The 18,259-nt window shown below is 40.4% G+C and overlaps 1 protein-coding gene across 3 annotated transcripts in view; it reads right to left on the minus strand.

The window, feature by feature from the left end:
* Nucleotides 1-14,331, minus strand: part of GALNT1 (polypeptide N-acetylgalactosaminyltransferase 1) — an 86,425-nt gene extending 72,094 nt beyond the window's left edge. For all 3 annotated transcript variants that reach the window (XM_061995359.1, XM_061995358.1, XM_061995357.1), the window contains exon 1: nt 13,751-14,331. The gene's annotated coding sequence lies outside the window, so the exon portion shown is untranslated. The remainder of the gene's footprint in view (nt 1-13,750) is intronic.
* Nucleotides 14,332-18,259: the final 3,928 nt, after the last annotated feature.

The following is an 18,259-nucleotide window of genomic DNA, read 5'->3' on the forward strand; positions in this document are numbered from 1 at the left end:
AAGATGGGAAAAAAAATCTTTGGAAGTACTATACTGTCTCAAACCACTTATCCCAAAATTTTGACATCAAGAAAAGCAAGCAGGAAGCTCTCAACACTTTTGCCCACCTCATGGTAGGCCAAAACAAAGCCTTCCAACTCATTCAGCTTTCAGCTGAACTGTTTGTGAAAGTCATACCCTTAGCCAACGACTTCTTAACACTGGCTTCAAGTGGAAAGTATCAACTAACTTTTTCCATATGCCTAGGAAATGTATTATGTTTTTTAAATTCAGTTCTTCTTAGTAACTAAACTGGAGATGTTCTAAGACCTTCCTCTGCAACTGTAAATTTGGGGCTTGCAATTTGCGGCAAGCCTCCCTGTGAGGCTCCCACCAAAGCAGAAGATCATCCATTTGTCAAAATACCTAAGCTGTATTTCCATGGTATGACACAAACATGTAGCTTCAAATTACTCCGATACCAAATTAATTGGAACTAAGTTATAAGTATCAGCTAAAGTGCTTCATCAGCTTCAAAAGAACAGCAAATGCTGAGAACAGTTATTTGCTTTCCAAGCTGAAGAGTTCTACAGACCAAGTATGCTCATACCACTGATTTGTCAGCATTACTCTTACATTTGCACCAAAAAGTTTCTGAAAGTGTGGAACATCAAGTTCTAAACAAACTCTAAATAAAAAAATGACAACTTAAATAGGATCCTTTCAGCAAAAACCTTATCGATCTTCCATATTCATGGAAAAGTTACATACAGAATGTAAAAGTCAATTTTATTTCCTATACCATAATAACAATACACAGTCATCAAGAATGTATATGGCAAAATAGTTTGTAAAAGACTTAAAGCTCAGTGCTATCTTCAGCACACATACGTAAAAGAAAACTAAAATGATTTAGAGAGCATGTAAATTTAACTTCTTATGCAACCCTCTTTCCTGTCTGGTTTGGACTACCACATAATTTTTCACTCAAGAGACATCACGTCTTATCCAAACGCATGAACTCTCCTGTCTACCTCCTCAACAACTACTCCAACATACCACAGGGCTATAATGGTGTGTCCTATTGTGCAAATTAAAGCAGATGGTAAGCCTGTTTTACATTTTACTGGAGTACTTAAACCTCTCCCAGTTCTTGCAAAGATCTCATTGATATCTTCCTTAAACACAGATTAGCCCCTTTTGCCTGAATTATATCAATGTCTTTACCAGTTAAAGCTTTTTTTTCCCCCCCCACAGGGTTATGTTTCCACTTCAGAAAGCGCAAGCAAGCATGAAAAGGAAGCCAAATCCTGTGTCAATAATAAATTTCACTCTTGTCAGAGTCAAGAGTGGTCAGAATGAAGAAGCTTAAACTGATTTTTTTCTTGAAATTGGCTAGATAGGCTTATAATGCTTGTCAAAACTTTCACCTGCCAATAAGAAGATTCTCCCCAGTCAACATTTCTACATTCTTTTAATAGTTCTGGATGTGCAAAATCTTGCTAATTAGCTTGCTACACAACTGTAACTGTCAAAGTTTGACAAAGGAAATAATGAGATACTATTTAGTCATTTAAATATTTTTGTTATCTTCTACATCAAGACATTTACATTTTATTCTCTCTTGCTAGTCCTTCCCTTCTACAGGTTTTCTGTTGCCCAGCTCCTGTCTGCCTACAGTAGGAGTCCCCAACGCACACATTTAGTCAAAGCATTGACTAGGAGACTTCTCCAATGTCTTTTGTAGCTGCAGTAAATTAGAGAGTTGAGAAAGGGAATGTCATTGTATCTCACACGTTGCTTACTGCAGTTGTCCAGGGAAGGTTGGAGATCTTGTATCAGGGTTATTTCAAAGCTGTTTCAAAGATACTACTGAAGTCTCTAATTTTGACTCCCGTATATACTTTTCAATGTTAAAAGATGTTTGGTAACGTCACTTATGCTACTGAGTCCCTATTTTCCAGTCTCAAATATTGCTCTTTGAAGAACTCTACTTCTTTTGAATCAGCTTTCAACAAAGCAACATCCCATTATCAGATTTTAATTTACTAAGATGAGGTGTAGCCTTTGACTACTTACAGTATACATACTTACTGAAATTATTACAAGCTAAAAAGTCAACATTACACTATTTCAATACTGTGATCCAGTCATTTACTTATAATGCTTTCAAAAGAATGTCAGTGATCCATGAACTTTACGAGAATGAAAGGAATTTGTGTGTAAGATTATATTATATGTAATTTGCAAGTCTGTTAATATGCAAAAGGAAAAAAAGAGGAAAACACAGAGTAATCCCTGGTAGGCAGATCAACACAGATACCTAATTCAGACACCAGTAGCAGTAAATGATAGAATATCCTTAAGACAATATCCTTAAGACAACCTATGCTTTCTCTTATTCATTTCAAGGTTTGAAGCAATCACCTCTTCTGATTATCTTCTTTTATGCCACGAAAGTTGTTATAACATTACATATTACGTGTAGAAAAAACAGATAATTCACGTAAATAGCGGAGCTAAAGGCAAAAATGTTAAAAATATCCAGACATTAAATTTTATTGTAGAAAATAATAGCACAAAGACAGTGAATTGAGCTCCTTTCGTTTCTTTTCCTTGTGGTATTCAGACAGTAAATAAATTAGGTTATCGCTCTTACTAATTACATCAGCTTACATACTTTACACGTATGAACAATATGATAATCTTTTCAAGTCTGCTCTACTGTTCTCCTCTCTGACTTTTCAAAAGAAGAGGAGATTGTATATTTACAAGTCAGTCACTATAATTATGTCTTCCATGAGAGGATTTTACACTATTCTTACTTGAAAAAACCAAAATCCCAAACATTCAATAAATTCAGATTGAGACGTTCATAAGCAACTTGTGGAAATTTTGTGTCAGGGAGAAGAAATACGACGAACTACTCATTACTGCAACTGAAGTGGTTTAACTGTTACCACTATGTTCTTCTAAAAAAAGCTACCCTGGAGCAGCAGCTGGCTATCTTTTTTTTCAGCAGCACACTGAAAAATATCTGAGGGCATGACAATTCTTAAAAATAAATTACAAGCAGCCCTTGCTAAAACAAATTATAGTTCCTTGTGGAAAGCAGAACTTGTGGCCTGATCCCCCATAAAATCCAGTGAACAGCAGTAACCTCAGCACCTTTCTCATGCCCCTTACGAGCTCTTCCTTTATTCCTCCACCCTCAAAACATTAATTCCCCACATAGTACTATTTTATTTTCCCTATGCTTCTTAATTATCAAATCAGTAAAAGGTTCCAAGGTTTAGGAATGCCATCTAGTCAGTCGAAAACATGGTTCGCTGGTAAACTGGCAGGCTAGAACAAGCAACTGTTGAGCTGTTCTCTTCCTCCTCAGCATCAATTCCCTCCAAATTTGTACCAATTTAATTGTTGGGGGGACTTCTGCCCATTAAGTATGAATAAAGGCAGTCTACAATTCTGGAGGGAGAGGGTATGTGGAATAGAGATGGAGAGTGAAAGGCGAACAGTGCAAGGAATCAAACTGTCTCAAAAGGTAGTTCTTACTCTCCTGCCAAAGTGATTTTTGTTGCCTGGCTGGGGCAAGCACTCACCTAAAAACACTACTAGCTTTTACAAGGACTATCACATTTGACATACTATGAGAAAACAGGCAAACTATGGGCAGAGAACTCCAGACAACACCGGTACCGCCAGAGAAGCACCTCTCTTGACACTTCAACATTGAATATTTGACCCATACAGATAGATGCAGCCAAAGCAAGTGCCTTCATGCATTTCCAAGCATCCTTCAAAATTTGTCTGCATGAAAAGTTGTCTTGAATGAGTTATGTAAAAAAAGTTTTATTTGCAAGTCTATTAAATGTTCCTTTTGAAGCTGAACAGAAAACAGTATTTCTTCCACGAACCTTCATTTACAGTAGATACGAAAGATTTTCAGACATATACATAGTTTTATGATGGAAGTCTCAAAATTTCCCTAGTCAATACACAGTTTATTTCATAAGCTTGGAGACTTTCCAGTATTGTTTCTCCATAAGCATTCAAGCTTTTATGGATAAACACATTTTGTTTCCCTCCATCTGAAACAAAACCCTTTTGGAAAAGGAAGATGATTCTCCAACAACTGTTTGCATAAGACTAGTTAAACTTTCTCCTTCTCATGTCTGAAAGTGACTGCTCAGGGCATGACAAGTTTCATGATGCCAAAGCAGTAGTAGTTCCATTTGCAACAAAGGAGACAAATTAATCCCCTTTTCTCCAAATGGCAAGACCCAGATTTGGAAATCTTAAAACAGTGTTTGCCACCTGAGCCATTGCAATGATTTCCTCTTGAATACACCTGGACATAAATAGATTTCAATTTATTTAAAAGATGTCAGTCGTCATTTTACTCTTCAAGAAGTATTGACTGTCTCTCCTGAAAAATACTAGTTTTTCTTTTATGTAATGGTTTAGTACATCGTTAAACCACAAAGGAACTCATTAAGTTACTCAAAATAGTTTGCTAGAGATTTCAACTATGTCAAGAACTTGCATGCAAAGTAAGATACAAGAACTCACACCTTTTCTGAATACTCTCTAAGCACCAGTACAGTGAAATGAAGATTTTCAGTAAAATTCTCTAAGATTCTTCAGTTACATTAAAAAAAATCTAAAATTTTCAGAAAAGGTTTAAGCTTCATTTACAGACAGCCATATCTAAGACATGGCAAACTAGATATAAAAACCCCAAATTACTAGCAATTCCTATTATTTTGACTTTGATACATTTCTGCAATCCCATTCTTGAGTCATTACCACATCATTCTGAATAAAGAATTAACGATACACCCAATCATTCATTACACATTCAAACAAATGGAAGAAATGAAGAATCACAAATTATGGAAAACAGTTAAGCTGGTATGCTACAACAGTAATTCATAAGAGCTATTTTAAACTAGCAATTAGCCAGCATTTTACAAGTGACAGATACAGATGCAAACACAGTATCTTAGACTAACAAGAAATTGTTCTTCTTTCTGCTCCATAGAAATAGACTGTACAGCTTGTGTCTGCAGACAGAAGTCATAGTGAATCATAATTTCATTAGCCTCTGCAACAAAAGATGGTTCAACTATAAGAAAGCTAGAATCAAATATTTTGACAGCCTCCGAGTTGAAAACTTGGCTATGAGTATCCCAAAGTCAAACGTTTGATTTGGAAATCAGTGCCTGACTTGCATGCAATTTAAGTCTGGGCTTTACTGCATAGAAGTGACAACAAAGAAAGTCTGCTCATTTAATAAAAACATCTCATTGTGGATTCTTTATTTATAAACACTGGTGATCCAAACTAGTGGATTAGTGCAAGCTGAATGCAACTCAGTGCTGTTCAACTCTACTGCAAATAACATGAGGTATACCATAAAAAATAAAAGGCCCTGTTTTCCTGGAAGATGACGATACGTTAAGTTTTCAACAAAAAGGAAAATGTGATTAACAAGAGTCCTTAGGTGTCTTTCAAATATACATAACACTCATGAATTATAGAGAAACCATTGTTTCAGCTCTAAGATGTTCTTACAGCGATTCTATGTGTTTAGGAAAGCACAATTCTGAAGGAAAAAAAAAAAAAGGAATAGTCATGATAGTTTAAAACTGCATAAGAAAGCTTTGATATAATCCAAAGCAAAAAAATCACATATTGTATTTCTGTGAATCAGATCGCAGCTGAGAGTGAGGCAACTGGTTTCTTGCACATAGCAGATTTCAAGCATTAACTAGTTGCAGAACAGTGATTAAGTTTCCTGCATGTGGAAAGACAAAACAAAAGATGTGGTTGACAAGCCTGCAAAATCCAAAAGAAACTACAAGAAATATGAGAAAGAAAGGAAAGGAAAGAAAAGAAATAACTTCCAGAAACAAAGGTCTTGGAGGGTTTTTTTGGGGGTTTTTTTGGCGGGGGGGGGGGGGGGGGGGAGGGGGGAAATGGGGTTTATTTTTTAAGATTTAACAAATTCAATACACAAGATCAGTTAGTTTCTTGTGGGTATTACTTACCTACTTTTTTGTTTTAAATTAAATACTGTAAAGTTTTGTGATTTATAACTGTAATGTAAAATTAGATATATAGCCCAATACACATATTTTGATCGAGAAAAAGGTTTTGTACTGGTTCTACAGACACAAGTGAATGTTGCTTTCAAGCATTTTAACCTGTTCAGGTTACTCAGACTGCTAGAATTGTTCATGTTATTTTTTTTAAACATCCATTTCCATTCAAGGATATGACACTATAATACTTGAATTTGTAATACTGAAAAAAAAAAAGCTGACTTTGACTTTTAACAACTGCACCGTATGCTTTTTGAATATAATAGTAAACATTTCTTTCAGATGCTTTTGTCAGATTAATTCTGATTCTGCTTGGCCTGCATTTAGGTATCTTTCTTTTACAAGAGTTGATGGATTGTTTAATATTTTCTGTAGGAGCCTGTTAGTGTTACTGGACAGTTACAGTACCAAACTTTGCATTTGTACAACAATATAGTATTCAACTAAAAACCTATACATTAATTTTGACTTGATAAAATATTAAAGCAGCTCCCAGCAAGTCAATGAATCTATTCACAGATGAACATCAAATAGAGATTTTAGAGCATGTAAAATCTATAATGAATACTATTTTTTCTAAAAGTGTACTGCCAATACTGTCTAAGCTCTCAGCACATTAGAGTTATTTGGAAGGCGAGAATATTGACCATTTACTTCTGGAACTCTGAACAGTTGAAGCAGTCCTTAAGGCTGATGTTGATCTGTACACTTTTAAAATATTTCACCTGATGTTCATAAAACCTGTGATGCCATACAATAAAACCAATTTGAAGCTGAATAATATTTTTTACAAGTATGTCATCTAACATAGTAGCAGCTGCCCCATTCTGGTCTGCTTTAGCAGGGAACTTGAGCTTTTACAGAGAATAAAGAATTCCTGTGCATCCTTCCTGTCACATTATTCTCCCTATTCACTTCAGTGCCCAAATAAACCACAGTTCCAGTTGAAGAAAAGGGACCACTGAGTAGCTTAGAGTCATTTTCCCACAGCTATCTTAGACCACATTTCCAAAATATTACCAGTCTCTTCTTTAAAGAAGTTAGATACTTTAGTCTAAGTATCAAGAAAATGCAAGTTTGACTTGCTGGACTTTCCTATCCTATCTGTAACCCTTTTCATAAGCAATCAGCACTGGAACAAAGAATAACTTATGATAAGAGCATAAAGTAGGTACAAAGAGGGTGTAATTTTTAAACTACATTAAGGCTCCTGAAGGCCGTACTGCACGTTCCTACTCCCTAAAGTTACTGAACAACTTTGTATTTTTCATGTTGTTTCTGAGACTTTCAGTTCAAGAAAATAAACCACAAAAATCAAATATTTAGAAATGTCAGCATGAAAAAGGACTTCAATTTTACAACCTTTCTTTACAGTCAGAGGGTCTTAAGGGGCGAGTTTAATTTTTCTTTAAATACGTTTATTTGAAAAATATATTTCAACTGTAGTATCTCTGCTGCACTTTAGGAAGCTAAATATCTGTAGTATGTGTACATATCTGCACTATCTCCAGAATTTGAAAATGGAAAACAAAATAGCTTTATTGACCTATTACTAATTTAAGTACCCATATTTCTTAAACTTCTGATCAGTGAGTACTAAAGGAAAAAACTGCAAGAGAATATTAGAAAAGAGGTGAACAAAGTCACACACAGCTTGCAGGGACTGGGGTTTTCCAGCTACTCTAAGTATAGTGATTACTCCAAGTATCTCTTTGGAACAGGACTGATATGGTATGTCATCAACCATTTTTCAAAGATAAAGATAGCAGGCAACTTCACTCACATTACAGATAGTAGATTTTAAAACAGAGTGGTCTTAAAAAAAAAGTCCTTAACTTTTTCACAAAAGTCATCAACTGAAAAACTGGACATTCTAAGTAGTATTCCATTCAGCAGAATCTGAAGTGCTTGCCTTATTGTCCAGAGACAACAGTAGAAGCAGAGTTCTACATTTAGAATTAGTTTGAAAACTCTAATCAATCCCAGTTACCCTGAGTACACATTGAACTAAAAATTAAATAAATCCATTAGTTTAACTTAAATGAGTCCTTAAAGATACTTTAAAAATGCCCCATTGGTGAAAGTACTCTCTTCAATGTATTTCATGCAGAAACGTCATCAACAGGATAGGCACGTAAGAGCCCAGGTTGTTCTTAATGCTGAAGTAGTCATAATGATAACCAAACTTGATGAACATCACACAGAGTGAAAGCATAACTCTGACCAATCCTACTTTTTTACCTACAACTACTTTGCACTTGGAAAATATGAAGGTGCAGAAGCTGATAGTACTTCTGGGTTTTAGTGTGAGGGGTTTTTTTTCTTGGGAAAAAAAAAAAGCACCACTTAGCAGAGTTAAGAACTGACACACTTTTGGCTTGGTCTGAGTCCTTGCTCATCCAGCCACTCTAGTTAAACTCGTTTTACGACACGGTCACGGAGACATCTGATTAAGACCAGTACTAGATACTGTTTTCTCTTTACAGGCATCCATGGTTATCTGATCAATTTTTCATTCTGCTTCTCAGTGAGCTTCATTCACAAATGTAACAATTGCTTCCAAATCTTTCTCTACACACTGACAATTGATTACAACCTATTACCAATATTTCTGCCCCGTTTTTTTCCTCACCGCACCCACAAAGTTTATTTCCCTCTCTCTGTAAAAACTGTTGTAGTTTTCAGCATAATTATGGTTATCATTCATAATTTGCACTAAAGTATTGCTAGCATACAAAGTGCAAGCTTAAATAGCATGGAAAAGATAAGATAACAACGACCCATTTCTACAGAAAAATAAACAGATTCAGATTCAAATGCCTTAGGCTCTGTTGGGTCTTTGTCTGTAAAATGATGCTAATATTCCTGTCTCCTGCAGAACTACTTATTGTGAGATATTTACAAACTGTGATATTATCCTAATTTCTGTGGCTTCTAGGAAGTACATGCTGAAGCTCTGGGGTCTACTCTGATGCACTGTAAAAAAGATCAAAACATGACATACCCTCTCACTTTCCTGTAACAAGTTTTCACACGTAACGAGGACATTCACTGTGATTGAACTGTTTCACTTCACTTGGATGACAAATTTTGTCCTGTGACTTCCTGATGTGTAAGTGAAGTCTCTTACACAAATAGTACCACACTCCATTACTAAGAAATACTGTTTGTACCAAAAAACCTAACATTTTATCCATAGTGAGAAATCCCATTTTAAAAAAAAATCCTAGAGATTCTACCACTTGCACAGTTTAATCAATATTAGCACTAGTGAAAAGAAACTAGACCTTCCAAAACATTTACAATATTGCATCAGCTTGCAGTTTACAGGACAAAGTTTTGAAAAGCAAGACCAGCGTTATGGAACACAGAGCAGTTCACATGCTCAGCCTCCAAAGGATGCTAATGCTCTTTTCAGCTAGACAGCAGAATACTCAACTGGCTTATCTTTTAGGTAAGTTTTCTAAGAGAGTAAAGTTTCTGAAAGTTGATACCAGCATGGCACAAGAGGGGAAAAAAAAAAAAGTACAAAAACGCTTCCCTCCTTAACTAAGAATTAATTTCACAGTAGCTGTACATCAGCTGGTCCCACAGTCTGAACTTCCATTGCAGCAAACTGCTGCTGCTTTATACTGTTGCCCATGAGCAGTAGCTTCGCACAGAAGAAGAGACACAAATGTCTTAAGGGCCATCAGGTTATGCAGAACAGCAGTCTACAATGTAAACAGCATTCAATATCCCTGCCTATTTCTCTCTCAAATGCTGGAAAAGATAAATAACAAAGGAAACACACAAGCTGAAACTATCAATGAAAGTTGCAGTGGTTGTTTAAACACCGATTCCAGTGAAAAGACACCATTACAAAGCTCTGATTATTGAGGATAACATTTTAATTCCACAGAAATTCAGCAGGCCACTCCAATTACAAAACCAAATGCCTTGGGGGGAAAAAAAAAAAAAGTTTTGAAGTCATTTCACAACCAAGTTCCATTTCATAGGTACCTACCATTTAAAGGCAGAAGAGAAGAAAAATGTTGTGGGCTTTTTTAATGATTGGAAAGAAAGCCCTGGATAACCTGGCTGTCAGGTGACATTAACAGACAACCTAGGGAGACCACCTTGCCAAAGGGTACCTCCTCCTGACTGACCAAGTCTCCAAGCACATACATCCTCAGTGACAATACAGGTTATCAGCTGAACACACCTTTCTACGTTAAATGTTTAGTTCCATTGGTCCTTCAGACAAAGATACAAGGAATTGAAGTCTTATATCCTACAAGAAACTACAAAGCACCATTCAGTAATCCGCAGGGTACTGTCCAGGGCTTTAGAATTCAAGTCAGTTCTCTCTAATGGATTATAACTAGAACTTTATGTGAACCTGACAGTAAGAACACCTCAGTAAGCTGGGAGTTACTGCAACAGTATATGCACAAGATATTTATGCAGTGCTCAAAGTCACAAGCTTCTAATTCCACTGAAAGTAAATGTCCCTTAGGAATCTTTGTATTTCATAACATAAAACCATATTTAAGCAATCAAAAAGTGAGTAATAGAGCAGTTAGCCAGCTCTTTAATACATTAGCTAAAAGTATATCAATTCCATTGATTTTTATGATGGCCAGATTTCACATAATGGATTAAGCTCACTAGAAAGACTGCAAAAGGGAAAAAAATAGAAGAAGATGCTGTCAAAATGTTTTTATGACAATCACACAGTTAAAACATTTTATTTGGAGATAAGAAGACTCTGGCCAGCAGGTCAAGGGAGGCTCTCCTCCCCCTCTACTCTACCCTAGTGAGGCCTCACCCTGGAGTACTGTATCCAGTTCTGGGCTCCCCAGCTCAAGAGGGACAGAGAACTTACAGAGAGAGTCCAGTGCAGCGTCTCTAGGATGATCAGGAGACTGAAGCACCTTCCTTATGAGGAAAGGCTACAGGAACTGGGGCTGTTTAGTCTAGAGAAGAGGAGACGGGGGTTAGGGGCCAGGATCTCATTAACATTTACAAATATCTAAATGGTGGGATGACAGGAACTTGAGGCACCACTTTTTTCTGTTGTATCCAGTGAGAGGACAAGAGGCAACAGAAAGAAACTGAAACATTAAAAATTCCACCCTGGCACAGGCTTTCCAGGGAAGGTGTGGAGTCTCCTTCTCTGGAGGTTTTCAAAACCCACCTGTGACCTGATCTAGGTGGACCTGCTTTGGCAGGGGGGTTGGACAAGATGTCTAAAGGTCCCTTCCAATCCCTACCATTCTGTGATTCTATGATTGTCATGCACTCCAAACAAACTCCACTTCCAAAAAAACTTTAGAAATCATGATCCTGAAAAGCAATACTGGAATGCAAAACATACACTGTAACTTGGCCTAAAGGACAGCACTGTAGCTTTCCAGATTTTGGTTAATAATTCATGTCAAATAAAATAACTTCAAAATTCTTGATAAATGAATGGCTTAAAAATATGAAACAGCACCATTCTCAAAAGCACCACTCCAACTGCTAAAAGATGTTTTAATGCATCTTATTTTAAAAAAAAGTTCTATTTCAGTTTGTAGGCCAGTCCTCCTCCTTGTAAACACTGAAGGTTCCCAGTACAGGTCAACTTGCGACAGATCCAGCACTTCCACATAGAAGACAGTTAAAGAAACAGACTGGGGGGAAATCGCTAAGTCAAAGACTGTACCACTTTGGTCCTATGAATCAAACTTTTGTGCCAAATGGATAATCTGAGACATATCATGTGCACTGAAAAAAACCAATCACTAAAAACATAAAATGCAAAATCTGTCAAGAATCTCTTGTGTCTTGAACTAAACATAAATCATTTTAATGTGATTTACACTAAGTATTTGGAAGTACTCTATTTTTAGATGAGTGTTCCTGAGCTACTTTTTATTCTCATTGCAAAAATAAACTCTGCACTCTTTCTGTGACAGAAGAAAGAAAAATATTAAATTCTGCATTAGTTGTAAGCTTGTTAAGAACACGTATGCAACACTAAGCACAGCAGGGTACGATTTTTTAAAGCAATAATTTGGTATTGAAGTTTATTCTAAATCGCCTCCATTCTTTCCCTGTATAGCTTATTCTTGAACTCACTTGAACAAATCCAGTTTGAGGTGGTGAGGAGGAATAAATCCTTGGGTAAAGGTGAAACAGTACCACCTTACCACTAGGCTATGCAATGACTGTTACATGGTATTTTTCAAACACTTCCATGACTTTTCTTAGTTTCTTTGAACTGCTCTTTTCCTACAGGCACAAGGCTTACCATTCTGAAAAAACAGACAGCATCCAATAATAGTCAAAACATTACCATCCTGATCTCAAGGGTGGCTTGCACGTGGTGTCTTTGCTAAGTACCATTTGTTTTATTTTTCTGAAGATGATCATGCTGCCACAATCTATCTCCCTATCAATAATTATGTGATGAATATTTATCTCTGATGTGCACTCAGGCTTTATAGATAAGGTAAGTCTGACAAATTGCAGCAAATTCAAAGTGCTACCAATACCACTTAAAAATGGAACAAAATTCCGAGTCATAGAAAATGATGAAGCTGTCACTACAAAGTGAAATGCTTTCTCCAATATAAGCAATCCTTTGTATTGATAAGAAAAACGAGTTCTGTGGTGTTCCAAGTGTTCAGTGTAGCATGCCCTTCATTGCCTTTGTGAAGCAGCAAAGTTGTGAGTAAGCAGTGTATAAAAATACATGGTTAGTTACATAGTTTTGGTTTGCACAGCTGCTGGCAATGTTCATTTACAGTTCATGTAGTGCCAACATCATTTATATAAACAGAAGAGGCTGTTTCACTCCTGTTCATCACCATAAGAGTTATTTCTCTAAGCAGCTACTGCACAAAAATCAGTTTCTATTTCAGTATCCCACCCTTTAAGTTTACAAGTAGCAGGTTGTAGAGCCTGCTAAAAACAAGAACCTAAAGAAACCTGGCTGGACTAAGTAATAAAGGAAGGGGAAGGCAGACACGGGACGACGACGCACACTTCTGCTTTCTTGGTGTGGGAGGAGGTAGTAACCCTCTGTTAACACGGTATAGCCACATGAAAACTAAATTGCTTCAGGCAACTACTTGGAACGAGAGCCCTTGTATCCCCGACCGTCTTCAGCTTTATTAATTAAAACGAAATAAAATAAGCTTGATCCGGATTCCAACTGATAAGAGAAAGTCTAAGATATTAGTCACATATTACGTAATAAACATTTAACTGATGGAAGTTGATGTGACAGCGGTGCAGAAGTAGCGCCGGGAATGCCGCCCCGGGACACCTTCCCCATATACACACACGCTGCCGTCGGCTGCTGGCCCAAAGCAGCTCCCCTGGAAGGAGCAACAGGGCGTCCCCGGCCCCGCCACCCGCCCCTTCCTCCGGCAAGGAGCAACTTGGGGAGCCGCCGGAAGGCAGCAGGCGGGCTGAATGTGCCCGTCCTCCGTGGCGGCTGTCCCCCAAGCAGGCACCGCGGCGGGGAGGAAGCGGCGGGCGGCCGAGGCGGCGGCTTCCCCGCTGGCAGCCGGAGAGGGGGGAAGCCCTGCGCTGCCTGAACTCAGTGGTTCCCTTTCCCCGAGCCCCAGCTCGGGGCAGGAGGCAGGGAGGGCGGGGAAGCGGAACCCGAGGCGCCCGGAGCCCACACTCACCTCGGCCCTATCCGTTGCTGCGGGGCGGCCGGTGGAGGGAAGGCTGCCGGCCGGTGGGGAAGTGGGGGGGCGGCGGGCGCCGCCGGCCCCACCGCTGCCGCGTCTGTCACCGGGCGCCCGAGAAGCAGAGTCCCGCCGGGTAAATCCTCCGGGTGGCGGCGGGGACAGAGACAATCCGCGCACCGCTCGCTCGTCGCGGCGGCCGCTGCCTCGCACCAAGTTGAGGCGCGGCCGCCGTTGTCGCAGACGAACTGCCGCTACAGCCACGGAGAACCGGCGCCTCCACTCGCCGCCTCGCTCCGCGGCCGGGGAAGCAGCGCTGCGCCGACGCCACCGCCGCCTCGACCCCCTCTTCCTGTGGCTGCCGAGAGCCGCGCTCCGGGCGTAGCGGCGCGGTCACACGGAGCCCCGCGGAGGAGCTGCCGCTGCCTCTCTCGGCGCCTCGGAGCTCGCCGCTGCAGCCACCCGGCGCCGCCCGCTCCGCATGCCCCGTCCTCTGCGTAGCACCGCTGCCGGCGGCTCCCGCGCGCGCCGCTGCCGCCCCAGCCCTCCTCAGCGCCGCGTCTCCATCACCGGCAGGGGGGCGGGCACGAGGATAGGGGCGGGGACCGGCCCGGCGCGCGGACACGTTCCCCCCGCGCGCCCGCGCCCCCTGGGCGGAACCCGCGCACCGCCCCGCCCCGCGGCAACTCTGCCCCGGATGTGCGGGCGGCGGGTCGGCGGTGGTGGGGTTTGTGCCGCCGCAGTCGCCGGTTGTAGGCCGGGGGTGTGGGTAGGATGGGCCGGCGGGCCGCGCCCCCCGCCAGCCTCGCGGCGCGTGCGGCGGCTGCGCTTCACGTGCGAGCCGCCAGCGAGGGCTGCGCGCGGCGCGGAGAGGGGCTACGGCGAGCGGGCGGCCGTGGCGTCTGTTTCTGCCCTTCCTGCCGTGTCGAGCCCGCCGCTAAGCGTGTCTTAGGTCTGCTCCACAAGGACGTTCAAGAACTGCGTGACGTTCCAAGTCGTCCTTCGGACGCCTTTTGACAGGGGACGCCGGCAGCGGCAGTTGCCAGCTCCTGGCTGGGTCGCGGGTGGCCCTGCCGTGGCTTGTGTACCGGCGACTAGGACCCGTGGCTTAAAAGGTTGGATTGGGCCGAGATGGTGTAACAGGCCTCCTCTCGGCTGCGGGCCCCGAGCAAGGCAGCAGGCCATAAGTATTGGCCCCGTTGCAGCAGCCAAATTAGGCGTGTGCCCTTGTAATAACTCTTTGTGTTACAAGGATTATTATAATATTATACAGCTGGAAATACTTTGAAACACCTCCCCCGGAAGATACATTTTGACATTTGAATTCTGGGAAGTGTTTTATCATTCCCTACTCTTTTTTTAAGTTTATGGATCAAAGTTTATGTGCACTCTTTTAAAAAAAAGTCTAACTAGCAAAGTTTCAGTGAAGAAAACACAGGGTTTCCTCGGCAAATGAATCTTAAGTCTCTGAAATGATGTATAACTTTAAAGAGATATTTGTTTACAGAACCCAGAGACCGTGCTGTGCTCATTATAAACAGGTTCATTGGCAGAAGCCCTATATTCCTAAGTAGCATTTAAACTAGGAAAGGAAAAAAAGGTATGCTGACAAAGGTCGGTGAGTGCTGAATGCTGTCATAGTGAAGCCCCACAGTTTAATGGGGAATTTTGCTGGTACTTCAGAGACTGCCTGGTTCTAGTCCTTTACCCACCACACGCTTGCAGCTGCTGCTGGCGCTATGCTTTTTTTTTGGCCAACCATAATACTGATTTTTTTTTTTCCACTCTTTGCCATATATGCAGGTGCTACTTGCCCTTACCCCCCTCAAAAGTAACTTAGGTCTTTACTTGAAGGCCCTTAATGTTTCCTAACCATTTCTTTGGAGTACTTCAGAAAAAAAAAAGAGTTCAGAATCCTGCTATGCCTCCACAGATCTCTTGAGGAGGAGTACTTGGTTTGCCAAGTAGAGAGCATATAGAATCCCATTTCCTTGTGTATTTTGATGTATGGATATTCTGGCAGCCGTATACTTGCCCACTTTGCAAGCTTTAAAGAAGGTATGTTAAGCCCAGCCTCTTTAATAAGCAGGAGAGTACAGAGTGGTTGCACTTGGTTTCCACCTGCCTGTTCAACAGAAGTGGACCATGGATTCCTGAGGAGACATCTAGTCAGGGTAAGCTGAGGATTAGTCTAAAAGTGGCTTTGACTAATGTTGACTGAAATAGTTTGAATTAGAAACATTTTGGAAAATGCTTAAGATAGTGATCAGGTGACAGAGTAAGCGTGCATGTAAAAATACCAAGGGAGTCAACACATAAACAGTAGGACAAGGAGGCATTCTTCGTGTTCATCTTCAATGAATGGGATTCCTTGTGGGCTTAAGTTAACTGTTTGAGCATTGCCATCTTCTTGCTCAGCTGAGAGGTTCATCAGGGACTGTGTATTACACCAGGTAGCATGCCTGTGAGAGATAACACACGCCACTGCAAGAACTACAGACCTCCCTTCATTTAGCATTTACAGGCTGGGGACTGAGTATCTGTGTTTATAGACAGGTAGACAATATAAGATGTGTCAGGCTCTCCTACGCCAAAAACACACGTTTTCAGTTTCTACTAAAAAGTTTTAGCAAGAATGATCTATCATGTGCCAGCAGCTTAACACTTGTTCTGTTATGACTGATGATGCCATAGGATGTATCCCAAATCCCTCTGGTGGAATGTCTTTATGACACCTCAATTATCTGCAGCCAAGTCCAGGAAACTCATTTAACAAAAACATCAATTTAATGAAGTAGTCAGCATGAGATGCCTAAACACAGCCAAAGATACTTTAAGAAGTGAAAGGAATTCACTAAACCATGTGGATAAAAACAGATGTGATTTTTGAGTAAGTGTACATTAAAAAAACGTAGCTATAATTTAAGTACTAAGTTTATGGCATTTGTATTAAGAGAAGTATATTGAGATTCAGGTTTATGGATTGTGGAGCACTAATAAGTCAACTTTACAAAATTATTATTGAGGGATCTTTTCAAATATGTACATCTCAAGAGCAAATAAATAGATCTTGAAAGAGTTTGGGATGGCTTGTAATTATAGCCAAAGCTATCTTTCTGAGACTCTGAAGTTACTCTGACATACATACTCCAGAATGCCTGGAGGAGAGTGAAGAAAAAAACAAAAAGAAATTTTCTTCCTTAAGTTACCTGTTCATCCAAGATGAACTCTTCTGATGTGCAGAGAGTCCCACAGCATAACAGGTCGGGTAAAGAGGGGAACCCCATGTGTGATCTGTACTGCAGCTGGCACTAATGGGCACCATTGCCTGTGTAGATCTCTATCCTACACATCCCATCACAAGCAGCTGCAGAGAGGTGAATGCCAAAGACAAATGCCAAAGCTGCCAGGAGCAGCCTTGCCCAAGAATCCTCCCAGAACTGGGATTAAAATGTTCCCCAGCTGAAGCAGGTCACTGGGTCAGGCTTTGGCAGTTTGCTGCATCAATCTGAAGCAGCATCCCATTTTAACCGAAACAAGAAGTACTTTAATGGACATCATTTTGCACTCATTCAGTGTTTAAACAGTGTTCCTTAAAAAAGAAAGCCTTAGAAATAAAAAGTATATTTACATGCCAGATGCAATCTGCCTTGTAAAAAGAAAGAAATATGTAAACACTGTCTTCACGTCACCTTTGGGGAAGTGTTTGTCCCACCAAAGCTAATTGGCAATGAAAAAAATAGCATTTATTGTTGAGGTTGTTACAAAGGGCATCATAAACTAACTTTATTATAGCAAATGTTGAACTATATTTGCATTATTTCCATCGCATTATCTTTGTTTTACAAGCTGTCTGCAATAGCTGTTCTTGGAAGGTCTCCAACAAAGCATTCTCTTTGGGGCTACTAACTGCAAATAAGATTAAAGCTTAGTATGTCTGGTAATCAGTTTTCTTCTAAAGAGTGCAATTTGATTTCTCATGGTCAGCTGGGATCCCACGTATCCTCATCTCTTCTGTTTTTCAACTTACTACTCTCAATAACCGAAAAAGGCAATTTGCCAAAAGATGTCCTTTCACCACTTTTCTTGCAGTGTCATCTGCACAGTGGTCGTATATGGCTTCTACTCTAGAATCGAAGACTTCTATATATTAAGTGCCACTTCTTTTTTTCCCTCCAGCCTGCACAAGAACAAAGCGCTTTATGTCCTCCATTTGTTCCGGTGACACACAATGAATAAAGATGGGTAAAGCTCATTTGCTGAAACCACACAAAACAGGAGCAGGTAATCTCTGTACTCTTCAGCTGTACTACTGATTTGCTCCAAGAGAGCTGCAGCAGTACCGAGTGAATATTTTCTTGATAACAGTAAAAATACCTTTTTGGGCAAATGGCAAGTAAGAAAAAGTACTATGACAAGTTGTCTCTTTCACAAACCTGATCCCACCCTAGCTGACCTGATCTCACCTTACTCTGTAAGGGTGGGAGAAGGGAAACTGCTAGGATC

The sequence above is a fragment of the Colius striatus genome, chromosome 4 (assembly GCF_028858725.1).
Source record: "Colius striatus isolate bColStr4 chromosome 4, bColStr4.1.hap1, whole genome shotgun sequence".
Lineage (NCBI taxonomy): Eukaryota > Metazoa > Chordata > Aves > Coliiformes > Coliidae > Colius > Colius striatus.